Here is a 23,386-nt window from a genome sequence, read left to right as displayed (position 1 = left end):
TTGGGACCGTATAATCAGCCCAGAAAGGCAAAGGTTTCTGGACCAAATATACGGCCAGACATACGGCCCGTATAAATTATACGAACCGTATGTTGGTCCGTATATACGGTCGGGACAGATTTTGTTCAATAAAATGAAGGGACCAAGGTTTATTTCATTTCACATCTACATCACACCCCTTCTCTCTAAAACATCTTTCTACATTTATTCCACAAGAATTCAAGGATTGTTAGTGATCAACAACATAACCAAGTGAATCAAGTGTAAGCAAACCCATTAAAGATCATTCAAGTCAAGAAAACTCATTTGAGGTAAACTAGGGTTTTTGCTCAAGTGGAGTATTATCAACTAAGGCTCGTTCCTACAACATATAAGGTAAGATTTATGATATTTCTATGTTGTTTAAGGTATTTGAGAGCTGAAATACTTGGATTATAGAAGGGTATAGAAAAATGGGTCATGAATGTGGAATATTGCCATTTTAAGAAATAGTTTGAATTGAATTATGATTCTTGATGTATTGTGATGTAAATATGTTATAAATGATGTTGAGAACATGAGATGAGAAATGTACGTGAATGGATGTCGTCGTGTGTTATGGCCATGGTATGGATGATTGAAAGTAAGCCTAGAAATATAGATAATGTGGATGAATAATGACTATCGTTATAGTATTGTGAATGTATTATTGACGTTTGAGAGTTGATATACGTTATGGAGGAAGGTCGTATAAATAAAGGAGATGCTGTCCGATTTTCTCTAGTTTTAGTCATATATGATAGCTATCGATTCTAATGATAGTATGACTTTAATGAAGGTAGAAACGCGATCGTTGAAGGAGAACGTGCAAGTGTAGAATAGTTCAACGGAAAGGTATGTAAGGCTAACCCTTCTTTCATAAGGCATGGTTCTTTGGCCAAACGTCTAAATCTTCCATAAGTCTACGATGTCTTTCAAATGATTTGATCTTCCGAGCTAGTAAGCTCACGATTCTTAATACGCTATGATTGTACTATATTTCTCGTATAACGAGTAAGGCTATAAAGGTAGATGTGACGAATGACGATAATAGTGATAATGATATCGATGACGATAATGATGAAGATGATGATAATGATGTCAATAGTAAAAATGCTTATGAGCTATTACGTATATGTATCTATGTATGACTATTATAGAACCCCGAGCTTATGAGGCCGGGTAAGATATGTAAGTATGTATGCATATAATTATGTAATGCGCGCACACCTCTATGGATGGTACGGATAACCCTGACGCCTTGGTAGGGCTAGGTAGATGTAACCCTGAAGCCTTGGTAGGGCCAGGTATGTGCAACCTTGAGCCTTGGTTGGCCAAGTATGTATGAAACACCGATCCTACATGGTCGGGTATGCTATGTAAATGCTATATAAATGCTATGTATATGATATGATTATGTATATGATATGGATACGAGTATGAATACGAATATGATGCGATATGAATGTGAATAAGGGTATGTATACGAATACGAGTACAAATATGGAACGGATATGATTATGGATGTAAGTACACAAATACGCATTAGAAACGGAGAGTCCTATGAAAGGCAAGTAAGTGCCTATGACGATGATATTGCCATCTCCCATCTTGTGCTATTTCTCATGTTGTTCATTATGCTTCTATATTGATATTGATTATGCTTTACATACTCAGTACATTCTTCGTACTGACGTCCTTTTGTTTGTGGACGCTGCGTCATGCCCGCAGGTGCACAGGGAGACAGGATTGATCCATAGCTATATTCTCAGAGATTACATAGCAGAGCTCCATTTCATTCGGAGCCATAGCTTTTGGGTACTTATTCTTTTGTGTACATAATTATGGGCATAGTGGGGTCCTGTCCCGCTTATGTGATATGTTATACTCTTCTTAGAGGCTCGTAGACATGTGTATATGGTTAGATATGTTTTGCCTTGTCGGCCTATATTTTGTATATCATTTTGATAGCCTTGTCGGCTCATGTACATTGATGTGGCGTGGATGCCAACGATGATATAAAATCATTGTCGTCCAGTGGGACTAGTGTGATTGATGAGTAGAGATGTATGTTTAATTATGTGGCTCACCTAGATGTAAGAGTAAGTGTAAGCTAAGGGGTGCCCGGGTAGGCTAGCACCGGGCGCTCGTCGTGGCCCTCGAGACGGGTCGTGACAGATGATATAAAGGTATTATTGTCCGATGGGACTAGTACGATTGATGAATAGAAATGTATGATTTAATAAGTGTCTCACCTAGATATAAATGTAAAGGTATATTAAGAGGCGCCCGGGTGGGCTAGCACCGGGTGCCCGTCGCGGCCCTCCAGTTGGGTCGTGACAAAAGTGGTATCAGAGCAGTTCTATCATAGGGTGTGTGTACGAGCCGTGTCCAGTAGAGTCTTGGTTATGGGTTTGTTGCGCGCCACACTTATAAACAAGAGGCTGCGGGCATTTTAGGAATGATTGACCTTCTTTCTTCATAACATCGTGCGATAGAGCTATGATATAAGAACTTCCTTCTCCTTAACCGTGTATTGTGTATTTCAGAGATGCCTGTAAAGAGAAAGGCTACAGCAGCCCAAAAGGGCAAGACAGTGGCAGAAAAGCCAGCTGAAAGAGCACCGCCAACTGTTGTAGAGGAAAGTGAGTCCAAGAATGCGGCTCAATCTCAGTCCTCCCAGACAGTGCCTATTTCTGAGGAGCATGAGGGAGCCTCAGCCCCAGCTCCAGCACCTCCGGCTCCTCCACCGAATGCTTCAGGCCAAGATGTAAAAGAGGCCATTCATTTGCTTACTCAATTGGTTGCTGCCCAGACTCAGCGGCAAAGTATAGGGGAAGGTGATAGGGCTGTTAGTGCAAGAGCCCGCGACTTCATTAGCTTGAACCCTCTGGATATCTTTGGATCAAAGCCGGATGAGGACCCTCAGAATTTTATTGATGGAATGTTAAGGACGCTGCGCTTGATACATGCTTCGGACACCGAATCGGTGGATTTAGCGTCCTATAGATTGAGGGATGTTGCGGTTCGTTGGTACACGGTTTGGATGGCTTCACGGGGAGCCAATGCACCTCCCCCGGTATGGCAAGAGTTTGTTGATGCTTTCCTCCGACATTATTTGCCTCCAGAAGTTCGGCGAGCTAAAGCCGACAAGTTCTTGAATTTGAGGCAAGGAAACATGAGTGCTCTAGAGTATAGTCTCCGCTTCAATTCTTTGGCTAGGTATGCTTCAGCCATGGTAGCGGATATGGGTGACCGGGTACACCGATTTGTGAACGGCTTAGGGCCACATTTGATGGATAGGTGCTTGACTGCGACCCTTCATGTCAATATGGATATTTCACGCATTCAGGCCCATGCTCAAAACATAGAAGAAAGCTTACAACAGCAAAGAAGTGAACGCGATCATGATAGAAGACATAGCAAGAGGGACAGATCTTCGGGTCCGATGAGTGAGTTTAGAGGCGGGCACAGACAACAACTTTCTAGGCATTCAGGCCTTTCTATGACTAGTGGGCCTCCACAGTTTTCAGGCTAGAGATTCGATAGATCTACTCATTCCGGGCCGAGTCAGAGTTTTTCGGGGTCTCAGTTCAGAGGTGATTTGGTTCAGGCGAGGCCACCCATACCATGATGTTCCCAGTGTGGGAAGTTACATTAGGGTCAGTGCCGATCGGGTTCAGAGGTTTGCTATTCATATGGCCGACCAGGCCATATTATGCGTGATTGCCCCTCAGTTGGTGGTAGAGGTAGGACCCAGCCTTCAGGGTCAGTAGCCGAATCTTTATCATTTGTACGCCCTATGGGGCTAGGTTCACATGTGCCAGTCGGCCATGGTAGAGGCAGAGGGAGAGTCCCCAGTTCTAGCGGTCCTCAACACCGTATATATGCTTTGGCTGGACGCCAAGATCTTGAGTCTTCTATTGATGTGGTCACAGGTATATTATCGATATTTTCTCATGATGTGTATGCTTTGATAGATCCGGGCTCCACATTGTCATATGTTACTCCGTATATTGCGGGTCGATTTATAGTCAAACAGGAGTCGATCAAACCTTTTGAGGTGTCTACACCCGTTGGTGAATCGGTAATAGCTAGCCGAGTATATAGAAACTGCATAATTATGATTTGTGACCGTCGTACTATGATTGACTTGCATGAGCTAAAAATGGTAGACTTTGATATTATTATGGGCATTGATTGGTTGGCTTCTTGCTATGCAAATGTCGATTGTAGAATGAAAGTGGTTCATTTCAAATTTATGGGAGAACCAGTTTTAGAATGGAAAGGGAATACTGCGTCACCAAAAGGTAGGTTTATTTCCTATCTAAAGGCAAGGAAAATGATCACGAAAGGATGCATTTATCATCTAGTTTGGGTGCAAGATGTAGAAGCTGAACCGCCGACTCTTCAGTCAGTTCCTGTAGTAAATGAGTTTCCGGATGTGTTCCCGGAAGAGCTTCCAGGCCTCCCTCCTGAGCGGGAGATTGGTTTCGCTATTGATGTGTTGCCAGATACAAAGCCTATATCTATTCCTCCTTATAGAATGGCTCCCGCAGAATTGAAAGAATTGAAGGAGCAATTGAAAGACTTGCTTGAGAAAGGATTTATTAGGCCTAGATCATCCCCGTGGGGATCACCCGTATTGTTCGTCCGAAAGAAAGATGACTCCTTGAGAATGTGCATTGACTATCGGCAATTGAATAAGGTGATGATTAAGAACAAATATCCTCTTCCGAGGATTGATGACTTATTTGATCAATTACAAGGTTCCAAATGGTTTTCCAAGATAGATTTGAGGTCCGGGTATCATCAAGTGAGAGTTAGGGAGAAAGATATCCCTAAGACAGCCTTCAGAACAAGATATGGCCATTTTGAGTTACGGGTAATGTCATTTGGGCTAACTAATGCACCGACAGTATTTATGGATTTGATGAAAATGTGTTCAGACCCTTCCTAGATCTATTTGTGATTGTATTCATCGACGATATCTTGGTGTACTCTAGATCCGCGACAGAACATGCGGATTATTTGCGTACTGTCCTTAGAGTTCTTCAAACTCGAGAGTTGTTTGCAAAATTTTCTAAGTGTGAGTTTTGGTTGAACTCAGTGATATTTCTGGGGCACATTGTTGCAGCCGATGGTATTCGGGTAGATAGCCAAAAGATTGAGGCCGTGAAGACTTGGCCAAGGCCCACAACTCCTACGGAGCTTCGCAGCTTTTTGGGCTTAGCAGGTTATTATAGGAGATTTGTTGAAGGTTTTTCTTCTATTTCTGCACCACTCACAAAGTTGACCCAGAAATCAGCAAAGTTTCAATGGGCTTGTGAACGTAGCTTCCAAGAGTTAAAAGATAGATTGACTTCTGCCCCATTCCTGACACTTCCAGAGGGATTGGAAGGATATGTTGTTTATTGCGATGCTTCAGGCATTGGGCTAGGCTGTGTGTTGATGCAACATGGTAAGGTGATTGCGTATGCTTCAAGGCAATTGCGGAATCATAAGAAAAATTACCCAACCCATGATCTAGAATTGGCTGCAGTGGTTCATGCATTAAAGATATGGAGAAATTATTTATATGGTGTCCATGTGGATATTTATACATATCATAAGAGTCTTCAGTATATCTTCAAGCCGAAAGAGTTGAATTTGCGGCAACGACGATGGTTGGAACTGCTAAAGGATTATGATGTTGATATCTTATATCACCCTGGAAAGGCAAATGTTGTGGCTGATGCTCTTAGCCATAGATCTATGAGAAGTTTGTATGATGTACGACCAGAGAAGAGAGAAATGGCTCGTGAGCTCCAGTAGTTAGCTAGCCTAGGAGTTCGAGTAGTGGACTCAGGTAGCAGGGGAACTACCATTCAAAATTCAGCAGTCTCGTTGCTAGTAGCGGAAGTGAAAGAGCGTTAGTACGAATATTCCATGATAATGCATTACAGAGATACACTCCCTCAGAAAGAGGAGTCATCATTTGAGATTTCAGAAGACGGATTCCTTCGATGTCAAGGCAAATTATGTGTTCCTGATGTGGCAGGTTTACGCCACCAAATATTGAGAGAAGCCCATTGCTCCCGTTATTCTGTCCACCCCGGAGCGATGAAAATGTACCATGATCTTAAGTCTATATATTGGTGGAATGGGATGAAGAAAGATATAGCGGAATTCGTAGCTCAATGTCCCAACTGTTAACAAGTGAAAATCAAGCACCAAAAGCTGGGCGTATTGTTACAAGCTATAGAAATTCCAACTTGGAAGTGAGAAGTAATTAACATGGACTTCATTACAGGCTTACCCCGTTCTCGACGTAAGTATGATTCTATATGGGTGATTGTGGATAGACTCACGAAGTCAGCTCATTTCTTACCAGTCACAACGACATATGTGGCAGAAGATTATGCAAAGCTTTATGTTAGAGAGATAGTGCGACTCCATGGTGTTCTAATATCTATTATCTCTGATAGAGGGACTCAATTTACAGCAAATTTTTGGAATTCCTTCCAAGAGGGTTTAGGGACCCAAGTGAGCCTTAGCACGACATTTCATCTGCAGACTGATGGACAAGCTGAGCGTACCATTCAGACTCTTGAAGATATGTTATGGGCATGTATGATAGATTTCAGAGGTAATTGGGATGAACACTTGGCACTCATTCAATTTGCTTATAACAATAGTTATCATTCTAGCATTCAAATGGCACCGTATGAGGCTTTATATGGGCGAAAGTGTAGATCCCCAATTGGATGGTTCGAGGTAGGAGAGACTAAGTTGATAGGGCCAGACTTGGTCCAGCAAGCCATAGAGAAAGTCAAGCTCATACAAGATCGGGTATTAGCAGCTCAAAGTCATCAAAAGTCTTATGCGGATAATCGTCGAAGGGACTTAGAGTTCCAAGTGAAAGATTGGGTATTCCTGAAAGTGTCACCAATGAAGGGTGTAATGAGATTTGGCAAAAAGGGGAAGCTCAGTCCTTGGTACATTGGGCCTTATGAGATTGTGCGCAAAATGGGCAAAGTGGCCTATGAGTTAGATCTACCACCTGATTTAGAGTCAGTTCACCCAGTGTTTCATGTCTCGATGCTTCGTAAATGTGTTGGAGATCCTACTAGGATCGTGCCAGTAAATGATGTTCAAGTGATAGAAAAGTTGACTTATGAAGAGGTACCCATTGTCATACTAGATAGGCAAGTACGGAGGCTTAGAAACAAAGAAGTAGCCTCAGTTAAGGTTTTATGGAGAAGCAATAAATGAGAATAAATGACATGGGAAGCGGAATAAATTATGTGATCCAAGTATCCGCAATTATTTCAGCCCCTAGAAGAGATCCAAGATGAGACGTCAAAATCATAAGGTATGTATGTTTTCTTTTTATGCATTTGGGTCGTGTGTGGCCAAATTCTATTACTATTATGTTGTGGCCCTGTGAGGCATTGTTTTTATAGGCTGTTGTGATAGGATGGTAGTGCCATATTATAGGGGAAACTCTGGCGAAATTTTTATAAAATCCCCGAGAACCCAACATTCGAGGGGGGGGGGGGGAGAATGTTACACCTCGGAAAATTTTCCGTTGATGCACAAGGGAATAGACTAGTGAAGAGCACGAGTATACGGTATTTCAATAAGTAAGAAATGACATTCGATGACCCTAGTTATGATTTCAAAGATGTTCGAGATAGGGGAAGAAAGTTGCCAAGGGAAGGCAAGGCTTACGACAGGTATCGAAAAGGAATTACGAGTTAACGAGGATTTAACAAACTTTGGAGAAGAGTTATAACATCCCTTAGATTGTTAATGAGGTGATAAACAAGTGCTAAGTAGGTTCCATAAGGATTGGAGATCAAACGAGTCGACGAAAACGAACTTCGGAACACTGGGGATTATACGGCCAAACATACTGGCCGTATAAAACATACGGGCCGTATGTTGGACTGTACATTCAGCCCAGATTTGCATCTCTCTCTGGACCAAATATACGGCTAGAGATACGGTCAGTATAATTTATACGGACCGTATGTTGGTCCGTATAACTGGTCAGGACAGAAATGGGTGTATTAAATGGGGGATCAAGTTTTATTTCATTTCATTTCCTTTCACACCCCTTCTCTCTAAAACATCTCACTACATCTATCCTAAAATAATTCAAGAGATATTAGTGATCAACAACATAAACTAAGTGAATCAAGTGTAAGAAACCCATTAAAAGATCATCCAAGTCAAGAAATCTCATTGGAGATGAACTAGGGTTTTGGATCAAGTGAAGTATTTCAACCCAAAGCTTGTTCCTACAACATCTAAGATAAGATTTATGATATTTCCATGTTGTTTAAGATATTTGAAAGTTGAAATACTTGTATTGTAGGAGGATATAGAGAAATGGGTCATGAATGTGGAATAGTGCCATTTTAAGTAATAACTTGAATCTAATTATGATTCTTCATGTGTTGTGATGTGGATATGTTATAAATGATGTTAAGAACATGGGATAGGCAATTCATATGAATGAACGTAATCGTGTGTTATGACCATGGATATGGGTGAGTTGAGAAGTATCGATAATGTGGATGAACAAAGACTATTGTTATGATATTGTGAATGTATTATTGAAGTTTGGGAGTTGATATACGATATGGAGGAATGTCATATAAATAAAGGAGATGCTGTCCGATTTTCTCTAATTTTAGTCATGTATGCTAGCTATCGGTTTTCTAATGATAGTATAACTTTAATGAAGGTAGAAACATGAGCGTTGAAGGAGAACGTGCAAGTGGTAAAATAGTTGAACGGAAAGGTATGTAAGGCTAACCCTTCTTTCATAAGGCATGGTTCTTTGGCCAATTATCTACTCTTCTATGAGCCTATGACGCTCTCCAAATGATTCTATCCTCAAAAGGCTACAAAGTTTATAATTCTCGATATGTATTACGATTGTACTAAATTCCTCATATGACGAATAATCCTATAAGGATAGATGTGATGAATAATGATAATGGTAATGATGATAATGATGACGACAATAATAGCGATAACGATAATGATGAGGATGATAGTAGTGATAATGCTAAAGATGCCTATGAGCTTATATGCATGTGTGCCTATGTATGGCTATTATGAAACCCCGAGCTTATATAGTCGGGTAGAATATATAGATGTATATATATATGTATATGACGATGCACGCGCACCACTGCAGATGGGTACGGATAACACTGAGCCTTGGTAGGGCAAGGTATGTGTAACACTGAGCCTTGGTTGGCCAGGTATGTATGATTACCAAGCCTAGCCATGGTCGGGTACGTGAAACAACGAACCTTCATGGTCGGGTATGCTATATAAATGGTATGTATATGATATGGATATGTATATGGTATGGATATGTATATGATATGGATATGTATATGATATAGATATGAGTATGAATACAGACATAATACAAATACGAATAAGAATGTGTATAAGAATACGATTATGGATACGAATGTAAATTAATACGACTACGGATACGGATACGGATGTATGTACACAATCACGCACTAGAAATGGAAAGTCCCTATGAAAGGCAAGTAAGTGTTTATGACGACGATTCTACTATCTCCCATCTTATGTTGTTTCTCATATTGCTTATTATGCTTCGTTATTGATATTGATCATGCTTTACATACTCAGTACATTCTTCGTACTGATGTCCTTTTATTTGTGGATGCTGCGTCATGCCCGCAGGTGGCCAGGGAGACAGGCTTGATCCATAGCTGTATTTCTCAGGAACTACATAGCGGAGCTCCATCTCATTCGGAGCTATAGCTTTTGGTACTTATTCTTTTGTGTACATATTTATGGGCATAGCGGGGTCCTGTCCCGCCTATATGATATGACATACTCTCTTTAGTGGCTCGTAGACATGTGTATATGGTTAGATGTGTTTGGCCTTGACGGCCTATATTTTGGATATCATTTTGTTAGCCTCATCGGCTTATGTACATTGATATGGGCATAAATGCCAATGATGATATAAAGGTATTGTTGTCCGATGGGACTAGTACGACTGATGAATAGAAATGTATGATTTAATAAGTGGCTCACCTAGATGTAAATGTAAAGGTAGATTAGGAGGCGCCCGGGTGGGCTAGCACCGGGTGCCCGTCGTGGCCCTTCGTTTGGGTTGTGACACTATAAGTTGTCCATATATCTCTTAGCAATACATGTGTTAAGTCAATATTGATAGACAACTAGACCATGACTAGGACTTGAACTCTCCAAATCATGTATCATCTGATAAGTCTGGGTAACTCTTAATGTAGTAGGACTATTCCTGAACATAGTAAAAGTACATAAGGATACAATAAGCAGTTGCCTAGTGGGGCACTCCTTCATGTGCTCATTATATATTGCCATGTAACAGAGCCGTATGTATATTAAAAGAACAGAGCTTAAGAGTCTAAATTTTGATATGCTTGTTATTTTATTTATGGTATCAGAAGCATGGTTCGATTAATACGATCCTAAAGATATTCCGCTATGAACACTAGATATGGCCTCATTCTCAAATACTACCTTAGCCCTCTCACCTTCTTCACTCCATCAACTTATAGCAATGTTTTCTATTAAGTTAAAACCGTAGTATTACCTAGTTTAGAGGACACAAATCCTCCAACTAATGCAAACCTTGAAGATTGATGAAATCATCAAAGGAGAACCCCCATCCGAGAACATATTAGATGAGAAAGATGAACATGTTCCTAACCCCAAGTTCACTGCTTGGGAAGAACATAACTTTCTAGTTCGGAGTTGGCTATCTAGAATGATGACCGAAGAGTCAATGTTCCTCATCATAGGATGTATTACGAAAAAACAAGAATGGGCTTGTCTTGAAGATACTTATCTACAAGAAAGCAAGGATAAGGAGTTTCAATAGAAGCAACACCTTCAAACTGTGAAGCCAGGAGAAAAATTCATAGATGAATACAATAAGGAATTTAAAGGAATTTGTGATAATCTCATGGCTATACAGAAACCTTTAGACAAAGATAGCAAAGTTATTAATTTTAGTAGAGGTCTTGGAAGCAAATATAAGACCCTTCGAACTGTTATGTTAAGTAAATCCCCTTATCCTACATATAATCAATTTGTTAATGTTCTTAGGGGACTCAAAATGAGAGAAGATGGAGACGAGAAAGAAGCACCAACTTTTCTTGATCCAGCCATGGCCTTCGTGACCTAAAACTCACAGGGACGGGGCGTGGAAATTATTACTGGGTGGAAGGACAACAAAGAAGTAGAGGAGGCAGATCATACAACTAAAGACAATTTGGTACACCATAGAATGGAACAAATCAACAGCAAAAAAGAAATTCATGTTAGATTTGTGGAAGAAAAAAACCAGTTGACGCTATCGTGTTTTTATAGGCGGGACTACTCCTATCATGAACAACAAAAGGTACCTCAGGCACTAGCAACAATGTCCCTCGGTGATCCAGTGGACAAAAAAATCTCTCTGTGGACTCAGGTGTAACTAACCATATGGTACAATCAACTTGTACTCTTATAAACCCTTCCCCATTTAAAGGATCTGACTCTGTAATGGTAGGCAATGGAAATAGACTACCTATTAGGAAAATTGGAAGAAATCTTCATCTAAAAGATGTCTTTGTTGTGCCTAATCTCAAGAAGAATCTCATATTTGTTAGTAAATTTGTGAAGGATAATGCTCGTCACATAACATTCACTAACACGGGTTTTATTGTTAAGGACAAGAGAATGGGAACAATATTGGCAAAGGGGAATATAAGAAATGATTTTTACACCTTGGGAGGAAACTTGCATGACGCGTTGACTGCTATAAAGACCAAGAAGAATCCAGACACAATCTGATAAAGACTAAGACATCCTCACTCAAGAATTCTTAGTTTTCTCACAACAATAAGATGATTGATGTCAAAAGTTGGAATAAGAATTTTTCAATATGTAGTAGTTGTCAAATGGGGAAGAGTTTTAAGTTACCTTTTCAAGCGTCAAAGAAAGGAGAATGTGAGCCCTTATCAAAATACATAGTGATTTATGGGGTATAACCCTTTTTTCGTCTTCTCAAGAAATAAAGTACTATGTTTTTTTTTTGGTTGATGATTGCACTAGATTTACTTGGATTTATCCTCTAAAGAAGAGATGTGATTTTCTATCTACTTTTATAATTTTTCAAAATTTAGTAGAAAAATAGTTTTCAAAGATGCTCAAAGTGTTTCAATATGATGGGGGAGGAGAATTCAATAGTCTAGATTTTATTATTTATGTGGCTCAACATGGCATACAAAGACAAATTGCTTGTCCGCTTGCACTTGAACAAAGTGGAGTGGCAGAAAGGAAGCACAAATATATTGTCGAAATTGGTTGACTTTACTTTTTAACGCAAATCTACTATTATTTATTTGGGTTGAGGCCTTCCTGACTGCAACATTCTTAATCAATCGAATATGTCACGACCCAAAATCCAAGCCGTGAAGGTACCTATTCCCACCTAGTAGGCGAACCATCCATAGCCGCTAGCCAATTTTAACAAGTATATTATGCGGAAAGAAATAAATGAAGCCATTTAAGAGTCACAAAAACTAAGTCTCATAATCATAAATATGCGGAAGAAGTACAACCACCCAAAACCTGGTGTCAGTAGTGTCACGACCCAAGCCGATGAGCCGTGACGAGTGCCCGACCACTACTGGCCAAGCACTCATATGCTTGCATTTACTTCTCACTGATTAAACTGGGCCCATACACAATCTATAACTGAGCTATACTGTCTCCTGAACAATCAACACAAGAAACACCGTCTCGAGAACTCACGGCCAACGCATACATATAAACGTAAATATTGAGAGTGGCAGCGCAAGCCGATTAGGCTGCTACATATACGTTACCACAAACAAGCGCCGACGAGGCGACATAACATCACAGCTACATATCACTGTCTATAGATCTCTATGGAATACAGACTGTAGAAAAGACAGGACAAGGCCCCTGCCATGCCCATATATCTATATATCAAACAACATACCAAAAGGGCTAAAACTCCGGATCAATGGAGTGCACTGACTGCCGCTGAGGGGAGGTCCTACTGATCTGGATCGTATGAATGACTACCTGATCCTGTGGGCATGAACGCAGCGTCCACAAGAAGGGACGTCAGTACGAACAGTGTACTGAGTATGTAAGACATGAATAATATCATAGTATGAGACATGAAATATAACATAAAGAAGAGAGATAACCTGTACATCCAATTTCCTCATAAGGCGGATACCATGCATGCTTAGCTTTCTTTGAAAAACATTTCTCATACATGTATACATAAAATAAAATTGCTGCGGAACGTGCAGCCCGATCCCAAAGCATATCATTTTGCCGCGGAATGAACGGCCCGATCCATATATATATATATATATATATATATATATATATATATATATATATATATATATTATATAATAGTGCCGAGGAACGAACGGCCCAATCCATTTAACCATATATCCCGCGTCCGAGACGATATCATAATATACCAGCTGATTAGGTGGCCATGCGTCTATAACGCCTCGCCTTCCCCCATACCCCCCATATATATATATATATATATATGTAAATACCTATATGTATATAAGTAGCATGCATGAGAGCCCAAAGAACGCTATGACTCTATCGGAGTGACGTAAGGTCGGTAACCTTCGATTATATTATGGACTAATCATCATCGCTCTACCTCACCTTGAATGAACAATTATTATAAGGTGAGATCAACAACAATGAATAAAATCGAGAAAATCATGAAATAACTCAACATTCTCATAATAACATTAAAATCATAAACTTGGAGCCTTTAAACATAAAATCATCATTATCATTGTAATCATCATAGAAACATCCTCATCTTTAACATCATGAGAATCTTTAAGAATCAAGAACTTCTAGCTTTTGAAAACAAGGAGGTTAAGGAAACAATTATGGAATCATACATAGGAATCATGTCTTTGAAAGAAATGGACGAGCCTTAACATACCTGTTCAGCCTCCAACTACCTACGCTTATCTGTCCGAGCCTACAAGTCTACATATAAGACCATTCATACTATGATTAGGCCCATTGTTATATACTTATCCTAGGCCTTCAAAAAAATCTTTCTAGAATCTGCCGAAATTTCGGCAGCATCTCCTTTGCTTATATGCCTAGTCCAAAACCTCAATTCAGCAACCAACAACAACAACAACAATAACAATACCAATATCAATAACATCATTTCCAACACTAATATATACCATAAAACAGACCACACACTATTTTCCAACCTCCGTAACTAACCCACGTACTATACAATTATTTTACCACTCAATCTTCGTGAATGAACCGGTATCAGCGTAAATAGAAAGAGATCCATACCTTACTCTTATTGAAGTAGCAATATCTCCGATATCCGCTTTGAATCCACGTCAAAATCCATCACAAAAAAAAGACTACAATCACAACCACGCGCTATCTGGACCTAAACTAATATTCCGTCACTTGAAAATTGCTCACCTTTTTTGATATTCTCACACCCTCAACTGTTTTTCTGGAATTTTCTAGGCAAATCTGATGAAAAAAAGGGGTTATTACCCTTTATATAGGGGTCAAATTCGGGTCGGGTCACTGTAGTAATTTAATGTAGCAGTACTGTAGCAAGTCGATTACTGTAGCAGTAATGTAGCACGCATTTCTGCTTTGTCAGCCGAACTTGTATGGTACATAATTCTCTACTTCGATGTCCTATCGACGAGTGGTTTGTTGCGTTAGAAACTAGACTCGACGGACTTAATTTTAGGCTTTTGTTTCACTTCAAAGCACTTCATATGCTAAGAGATATTCGTCCCTCAAGTTGGACTAAAATTTTCACACAAAACATTACCCATCCTTTCTCCAAAGTCGTACTACTCCATTTCTTCCACTCAAGGTCGGTAACCTCCGATTATATTATGGAATAATCATCATCGCTCTACCTCACCTTGAATGAACAATTATTATAAGGTGAGATCAACAACAATGAATAAAATCGAGAAAATCATGAAATAACTCAACATTCTCATAATAACATTAAAATCATAAACTTGGAGCCTTTAAACATAAAATCATCATTATCATTGTAATCATCATAGAAACATCCTCATCTTTAACATCATGAGAATCTTTAAGAATCATGAACTTCTAGCTTTTGAAAACAAGGAGGTTAAGGAAACATTTATGGAATCATACATAGGAATCATGTCTTTGAAAGAAATGGACGAGCCTTAACATACCTGTTCAGCCTCCAACTACCTACGCTTATCTGTCCGAGCCTACAAGTCTACATATAAGACCATTCATACTATGATTAGGCCCATTGTTATATACTTATCCTAGGCCTTCAAATAAATCTTTCTAGAATCTGCCGAAATTTCGGCAGCATCTCCTTTGCTTATATGCCTAGTCCGAAACCTCAATTCAGCAACCAACAACAACAACAACAATACCAATATCAATAACATCATTTACAACACTAATATATACCATAAAACAGACCACACACTATTTTCCAACCTCCGTAACTAACCCACGTACTATACAATTATTTTACCACTCAATCTTCGTGAATGAACCGGTATCAGCGTAAATAGAAAGAGATCCATACCTTACTCTTATTGAAGTAGCAATATCTCCGATATCCGCTTTGAATCCACGTCAAAATCCATCACAAAAAAAGACTACAATCACAACCACGCGCTATCTGGACCTAAACTAATATTCCGTCACTTGAAAATTTCTCACCTTTTTTGATATTCTCACACCCTCAACTGTTTTTCTGGAATTTTCTAGGCAAATCTGATGAAAAAAAGGGGTTATTACCCTTTATATAGGGGTCAAATTCGGGTCGGGTCACTGTAGTAATTTAATGTAGCAGTACTGTAGCAAGTCGGTTACTGTAGCAGTAATGTAGCACACATTTCTGCTTAGTCAGCCGAGCTTCTAAGGTACATAATTCTCTACTTCGATGTCCTATCGATGAGTGGTTTGTTGCGTTGGAAACTAGACTCGACGGGCTTAATTTTAGGCTTTTGTTTCACTTCAAAGCACTTCATATGCTAAGAGATATTCGTCCCTCAAGTTGGACTAAAAGTTTCACACAAAACATTACCCATCCTTTCTCCAAAGTCGTACTACTCCATTTCTTCCACTCAAGGTCGGTAACCTCCGATTATATTATGGAATAATCATCATCGCTCTACCTCACCTTGAATGAACAATTATTATAAGGTGAGATCAACAACAATGAATAAAATCGAGAAAATCATGAAATAACTCAACATTCTCATAATAACATTAAAATCATAAACTTGGAGCCTTTAAACATAAAATCATCATTATCATTGTAATCATCATAGAAACATCCTCATCTTTAACTTCATGAGAATCTTTAAGAATCATGAACTTCTAGCTTTTGAAAACAAGGAGGTTAAGGAGACATTTATGGAATCATACATAGGAATCATGTCTTTGAAAGAAATGGACGAGCCTTAACATACCTGTTCAGCCTCCAACTACCTACGCTTATCTGTCCGAGCCTACAAGTCTACATATAAGACCATTCATACTATGATTAGGCCCATTGTTATATACTTATCCTAGGCCTTCAAATAAATCTTTCTAGAATCTGCCGAAATTTCGGCAGCATCTCCTTTGCTTATATGCCTAGTCCGAAACCTCAATTCAGCAACCAACAACAACAACAACAATACCAATATCAATAGCATCATTTCCAACACTAATATATACCATAAAACAGACCACACACTATTTTCCAACCTCCGTAACTAACCCACGTACTATACAATTATTTTACCACTCAATCTTCGTGAATGAACCGGTATCAGCGTAAATAGAAAGAGATCCATACCTTACTCTTATTGAAGTAGCAATATCTCCGATATCCGCTTTGAATCCACGTCAAAATCCATCACAAAAAAAGACTACAATCACAACCACGCGCTATCTGGACCTAAACTAATATTCCGTCACTTGAAAATTGCTCACCTTTTTTGATATTCTCACACCCTCAACTATTTTTCTGGAATTTTCTAGGCAAATCTGATGAAAAAAAGGGGTTATTACCCTTTATATAGGGGTCAAATTCGGGTCGGGTCACTGTAGTAATTTAATGTAGCAGTACTGTAGCAAGTCGGTTACTGTAGCAGTAATGTAGCACGCATTTCTGCTTAGTCAGCCGAACTTGTAAGGTACATAATTCTCTACTTCGTTGTCCTATCGACGAGTCATTTGTTGCGTTGGAAACTAGACTCGACGGACTTAATTTTAGGATTTTGTTTCACTTCAAAGCACTTCATATGCTAAGAGATATTCGTCCCTGAAGTTGGACTAAAATTTTCACACAAAACATTACCCATCCTTTCTCCAAAGTCGTACTACTCCATTTCTTCTAGTCATTTCCTTATAAAACCTTCCGGTATACCTTATATACATCCTTCACTCATTAAATATACTTAATACTGCTTGCTTCTTATATTCCAAAGTGGTTTTACTTAACCATAACTCAACGTACTTATGTTTCAAATTTGATAAGTGCTTCTTCGAAGATACGGGGTGTAACAACTAGTACAATAACCACTAAGAGACTGATACAAGTCTGAGATAATCGCTAATACACTATCTGAAACAAGGAGACATGACTAAGTAAATGAAGAAGAAGAAGAAGAATCCGGTGCCACGGATCATCTAGCAGCTCACCCCGAATCCTCCAAGACAGGCTCCTCAACAATCGACGAAGCCTCAATAGCATTAGTGCTAGGGACAGACTCTGCATACTAAAAAATGTGTAGAAGTGTAGAGGGAGTATGTGGAATTAATGTGTACTCAGCATCATCGTCGACCAATCCTAAACTAAAATGGAGACGAGGGTTGGTCTACGAATACTACTTCCACACTTAACCGCTATTAGTTCACAGTAATAATAATCACAATACATCACAATAATCTCAGGTTATAGCCTAGGTGAAGCTTCTAAATCCTCAAGTCCGTCTAATATCAAAGTGCATTTAAGGAAATCCAAACAGCAAATCAAATAAGACATACACACAAGGAAACCAATAGAATGTAATGATATGAAAATGTTATGCAACACAAAGCCTTTCCTTCTCTGGTACACACACACTCCTTCAATAGGGAGTGCAACCCATGGGGGACTAGCGAAGTCCATATACCACCCAAAATCATTTCCTTCCGGGTTTCGTAGCCATATTTGGCTCTCAATCACATCATCTGGCCATTCTTAGGATCACAGTACATATCACTAACCAAACGGGCTCATATCAACCACATCACTTGGCAAATCGACCCATGTACTCGTATCAACTGTCCGGAATCATTTCCCTTCGGACCCACAATGTGTAGTCTAAAGTGTAATATGCAGGAGATACCATATGAAAGCATAAATATGATATGCACACAACAAGCAATCAATGCCAAGCAATAATGACTCAATCGTTAGCCCCTTTTAAACTTTTATAACGAGTATTTCAGAGTGATGAAAAAGCAAATATAAGACAGGTAAAAAGTGTAGATTTAATAATCAAAGGGTCTCATACCCACCACAAGTCATACAACAATCTATGCTATCAGTTAGAGCCCAAAGCATGGCATTCAGACGGACTATACAATTTAAAGTACGCAAACACCCACAACATGGCACCAGTAACCGATACAAGTGCTCGTCACCTTATAAGTGTCACAACCCATTTTAGGATTGCGCGGGAACCTACCATTCCCACCTTGATAAGTGAACCCTTAAACACAATCGTAACTTATTTCCAAATCATAAACTGGATCCATTCAATATTAAGTCATAAACATAATCAAAAGAGGAAATAACTCCTTTTATAAATAAGAGGAATAAATTACAAAAGTGGCTTGAACATAACAACACTCCCAAAACCTGGTCTGGACTAGTGCAAGAATGACTAAGATTTGAAGGTACAATACTCAAATAAATAAAATAAAGCTCAACTTCTATCTGGGGATGAAGATGATGGAGGTCTTCAAGAATAACACCGCGCATCTTATGAAAATTCTCAAATCAAGTTATCAACCTGTAAGACTCTACATCCCGAATGGGATGTAGTAAGAGTAGTATCAGTACACCACTAGTAGTGGTAAGCATCATTGGTAGATAATGGTTAGAGTAACATAACGACAAATAGATAACACAAATAGACACGGTAGGTAGATTTTAAGTCAAACTCTATGTATATCAAAAATAAGTCTCATCCTAACTCAATTAGATCCTCGATGAAAACAAGTCGCTCAAAGGTATTTAGTTTCCCTAACACCCACCATTTATGTGTTTTCCTCACATTCAATGCAAATATGCCACTAAGATGACCTTTCCCAATCCACACATCAATTGCTAATGCCCTCTAGGACGCTCATATACTTACCACTCACAATACAACATAATACTCATTAGGTTTAGACTAAAATGGAATGACAGACCTTCTCACCATTCTAATACTCGAACAATGTCATACCCACCGGGTCATTCCCGCAGATCATGGACAGTTTAGTAACACTTAATCAATCACAAATCACAACCTATGGTTATAGCAACTAAACCCAATCATTCCAAGTCTCAGAGAAGTACAATCACAAATCCATATCATAATCAGGCATGAGAGATAATAAGGTACAATGCAAAATGTATATGGCATGAATGCAATGCATATGCAATGATACACACACGCTTCAGGCAGAATATCTCGTCGCCTCGACAATCATGACCCATGGGGTACCGCTAGGTTCATGTAACTACTGTGGAATGCACAGCCCGATCCAATATTAAGTGTTGCGGAACGTGCAACCCGATCCCAGTCAGTGTTGCGGTACGTGCAACTCGATCCCAGTTAGTGTTGCGGAGCGCAACCCGATCCTAATGTATTAATAATATATATAAGGGACTTTTGTAGTCCTCACAAAAGTTTCCAAATTAATGTCAAATTTTTTAATTAATTAGTTTTAGGTCCTTTTTTATTTTATAAGATAATTTTTTTCAAGAATGTAATTTTAGCCTAATAAAAAAGTTATGGACAATTTTATACGCCGCTTTTGAAATATTTATGATTTATTATATATACAGAAAGTATAATTTTTTAAATGATGTCTTATAGTGTTGAAAAATGAAGACAATGTCATCCATTGAGATTGGGTTATCTTTAAAATCTCTTGTTTGGTTAACTAAATTTTTTTTTTTTTTAGTATAGAGAATACATGAAGAATTAAATTTTATTGAATCTTGAGGGTTGAATTTAAATATAGGTTATCTCTTGAATTTCGCCTGAAACTAAGGTGAAAAATTACATTTAACTAGCATAAACCCTTGTCGCAAGATAATGAATAAAAATTTAATAAATGTCAAAACAAATCGATTTTTATCTATGAATAAAATTATACGCTCACAAATTCACAAAAATATAAAAATATTTTTTGATTTATGAGCTTTGAAAGTTGTAATTATCATATTTTAACATAATCAAAGTTAGTATAGGATATCGAGTCATTTTGTCCCTTTGAGTGCTAATTTTTCTACTTGACTTTCTTCCTCATAAATAAATTTTTCATTAAAAATCATCAAATTGTGTGACGAAGAAACTTTAATAATTATAAAACTTATCAATAAGATATCATTAACCTGCAAATACATTAAATTAATTATGCGGTAGCAAATGTGTCACGTTATACGTATTTAATAAGAATTTCTATTTTTATATTTTGAGTTTGGGCCCGAGCTCTTCCGTAACTAGTATATGAATGAGTGAATGCATGATACAACGTCAACAAGAATATATCAAATAATGGTGCCACACTTGGACACAAATCTCACTAATATTAACAATAACATAAACCTTACTTCCTTCCCGACAACCTCATTCATGATAATATGCTTTTCGACACACAAGTAATCTGTAAACAACAAATTTCTAGAATCAATCAAGTGGCGACGTGCTATCAACTCATAATAAACCATAACCCAAGTAAACAACATAAGGCAACAAGCCATAATCACACAATATCAGTCTAAGACTTTGATGTGCTGGGATTTTGGCACATCTAATGCTCTTTAACTCTAAGTTTTACTTATTTTCGAGCAAGTTCGTGGTAGTTTGATGTGTTTTATGTGTTGTGCAGGTGTTTTGAAGTTAGAATGCTCAGAAAGCGAAAAAACGAGGAAAATAGGGAATCTGCTCTGATAAGCATAAGGACAGACAGTCAACATGCTCGACGGCTCGTCAAATCGCCTCGTCAAAAAGTTCCTGCGAAGTAACAAAAACATCAAAGCATATACTCAGATCATCGACTTGCACCGTCGACATGATCGACGGTCCGTCTAAGTGCTTCGACGATGGAATTCCTGCAGGGTGATAAAAGTGTACTCAGATCGTCGAGTTGGTCGTCGAGCATGTCGACGACCGTCGAAGTGCAAAGACGACCCGTCGAAGTGCTAGCCGAGATGGACAGGACTGGGATTGATTATTCCCAGTTTTAACTTGTATAAATACCTGTTTAGGTTTTATTTTTCAGACATCTGGAGTTTTAGACTTGTAGTAATTACTTTTGAGTTATTCTTGCTTTTGAAGACTTCCAGACAATTACATTCATTACTTTCAAGTTTTATTCGTAAGTTCAATACAATAATTCAATTATGCAATCTTCAATCTTTTATTGTTTTCTTGTTGCCACGAATAGCTAAACACCTTTACTAAGGTTGTGAACCCAAGGATGGGTGTTTTGTGATTAGGGATCGTGAAAGATATACGCATAATGGATTGTTAGGGTTTATTTGTTCTTCGTATTCATCATATAGTTAGTGGTTGCAAAAATTAGCTCACGCCATAAACTTTAGTTTAATTGGGAAAATAGCTAGGGTTAGGTAAGAACAAATAACAAGAACTCAGGGCTTTAAACCTTGTTTAATAAATTCACTTAGGAATAAGAGGAATTTACTTGGCATAATTAACCGTTCTTCATGCATAATTTCTTATCTTTGGAAAAAGCATAGAAAGAAATAATCTTTTCTTATTGGGAAATAATTTAGATACACATAGAGGTTAAGTGCATCCATACAAGCAGTCCATTAGAAGTATATCAAGACCGAGACCCATGATTATACACTTTATCTGACGGGGACACAACCTTGGTTCTTTTTACCCATATATTTACAACTTTAAATTTCAGTCACTTTAAATTAGTCCACAAACCAAATCAATTATAAAACCCTTTTCTGGAATACACCAGGACCACAAGATTAGTATAATACTCGTTTAGTAAACTTTTCACACCACATTCTCTGTGGGATTCGACCCCAATCTCGTTGGGTTACTATATTTGACAACGTCCGCGTTATACCATTAATAGGTGTAATTTGAGCATATCAAATTTTGGCGCCGTTGCCGGGGAATACGATTTTGAAATTACTAAATAGTGTTTACTCTTCTTAAAGTCTTTGTCATATTCCAACACACCTTGTTTGCTACCTTATAAACCAGGTGATCATGGCCAACAATGAATTTCCAGTCGAGAATGTTTTTGCTGATGAACCAGAAGCAGTTGAAGACATTGCATCTGCATTCGTTCATCTGAGGGTGACTGCTACTACTATCAAGTTTGACAATTCCCTCTATCATATGCTCAAACAAGAAGGATACTTTCGGAATGCAGTCGATGATGACCCTCACCAACATATAACAAACTTTCTGGATGTGTGCTCTCAGCAAATCCAACTGGGTGTGACTCAAGAAGCAGTCCAGCTGAAACTCTTCAAATATTCGTTAGCCGGAGAAGCAAGAAATGGTTCATAAAGCTGCCTCGGAACTCTATTGCTACATGGGAAGAGATGGTCAGAGTTTTTCTCAGGAAGTGGTACCCCCCGAGTAAAAGGGCTGAAATTCGTAATCAGATTTACGAATTCAAACAACGTAATGGGGAACAAATTTTTGAAGCTTGGGAGAGTTACAAGGAATATTTGGATAGGAGTCCAAACCACGGTTTTCAAGAACAGATTTTGAAGGAGAAGTTTTACAGAGGTTTGGATCCTATGACCCAAGCAATAGCTAATAATGCTGCCAGCGAGTGTTTCATGAACAAGTCCTATGCTACTATTACTGATATACTTAACCGATTGACTACTCACAGCCAAGCATGGCATTCAAGTAATTCTGATGGACTATCAATTGGAACACAGTTCATTTAAAACATTGTGAAAGATAGCCAGGAAACGCAGCAGACATTGGCACAATTGGCCACTAGTCTCTCTTTA

At 38.6% G+C, this 23,386-nt stretch overlaps 1 non-coding gene across 1 annotated transcript; it reads right to left on the bottom strand.

Annotated features, from left to right (window-relative positions):
• Positions 1 to 23,012: 23,012 nt before the first annotated feature.
• Positions 23,013 to 23,118, bottom strand: LOC132604786 (small nucleolar RNA R71). The gene has a single exon (XR_009568886.1). It is a non-coding gene; the product is annotated as a small nucleolar RNA R71 (small nucleolar RNA).
• Between the last annotated feature and the right edge of the window lie 268 nt (positions 23,119 to 23,386).

This window comes from Lycium barbarum, chromosome 7, assembly GCF_019175385.1.
Source record: "Lycium barbarum isolate Lr01 chromosome 7, ASM1917538v2, whole genome shotgun sequence".
In the NCBI taxonomy this organism is placed as follows: domain Eukaryota; kingdom Viridiplantae; phylum Streptophyta; class Magnoliopsida; order Solanales; family Solanaceae; genus Lycium; species Lycium barbarum.
This window is presented reverse-complemented; position numbering and strand designations above follow the sequence as displayed.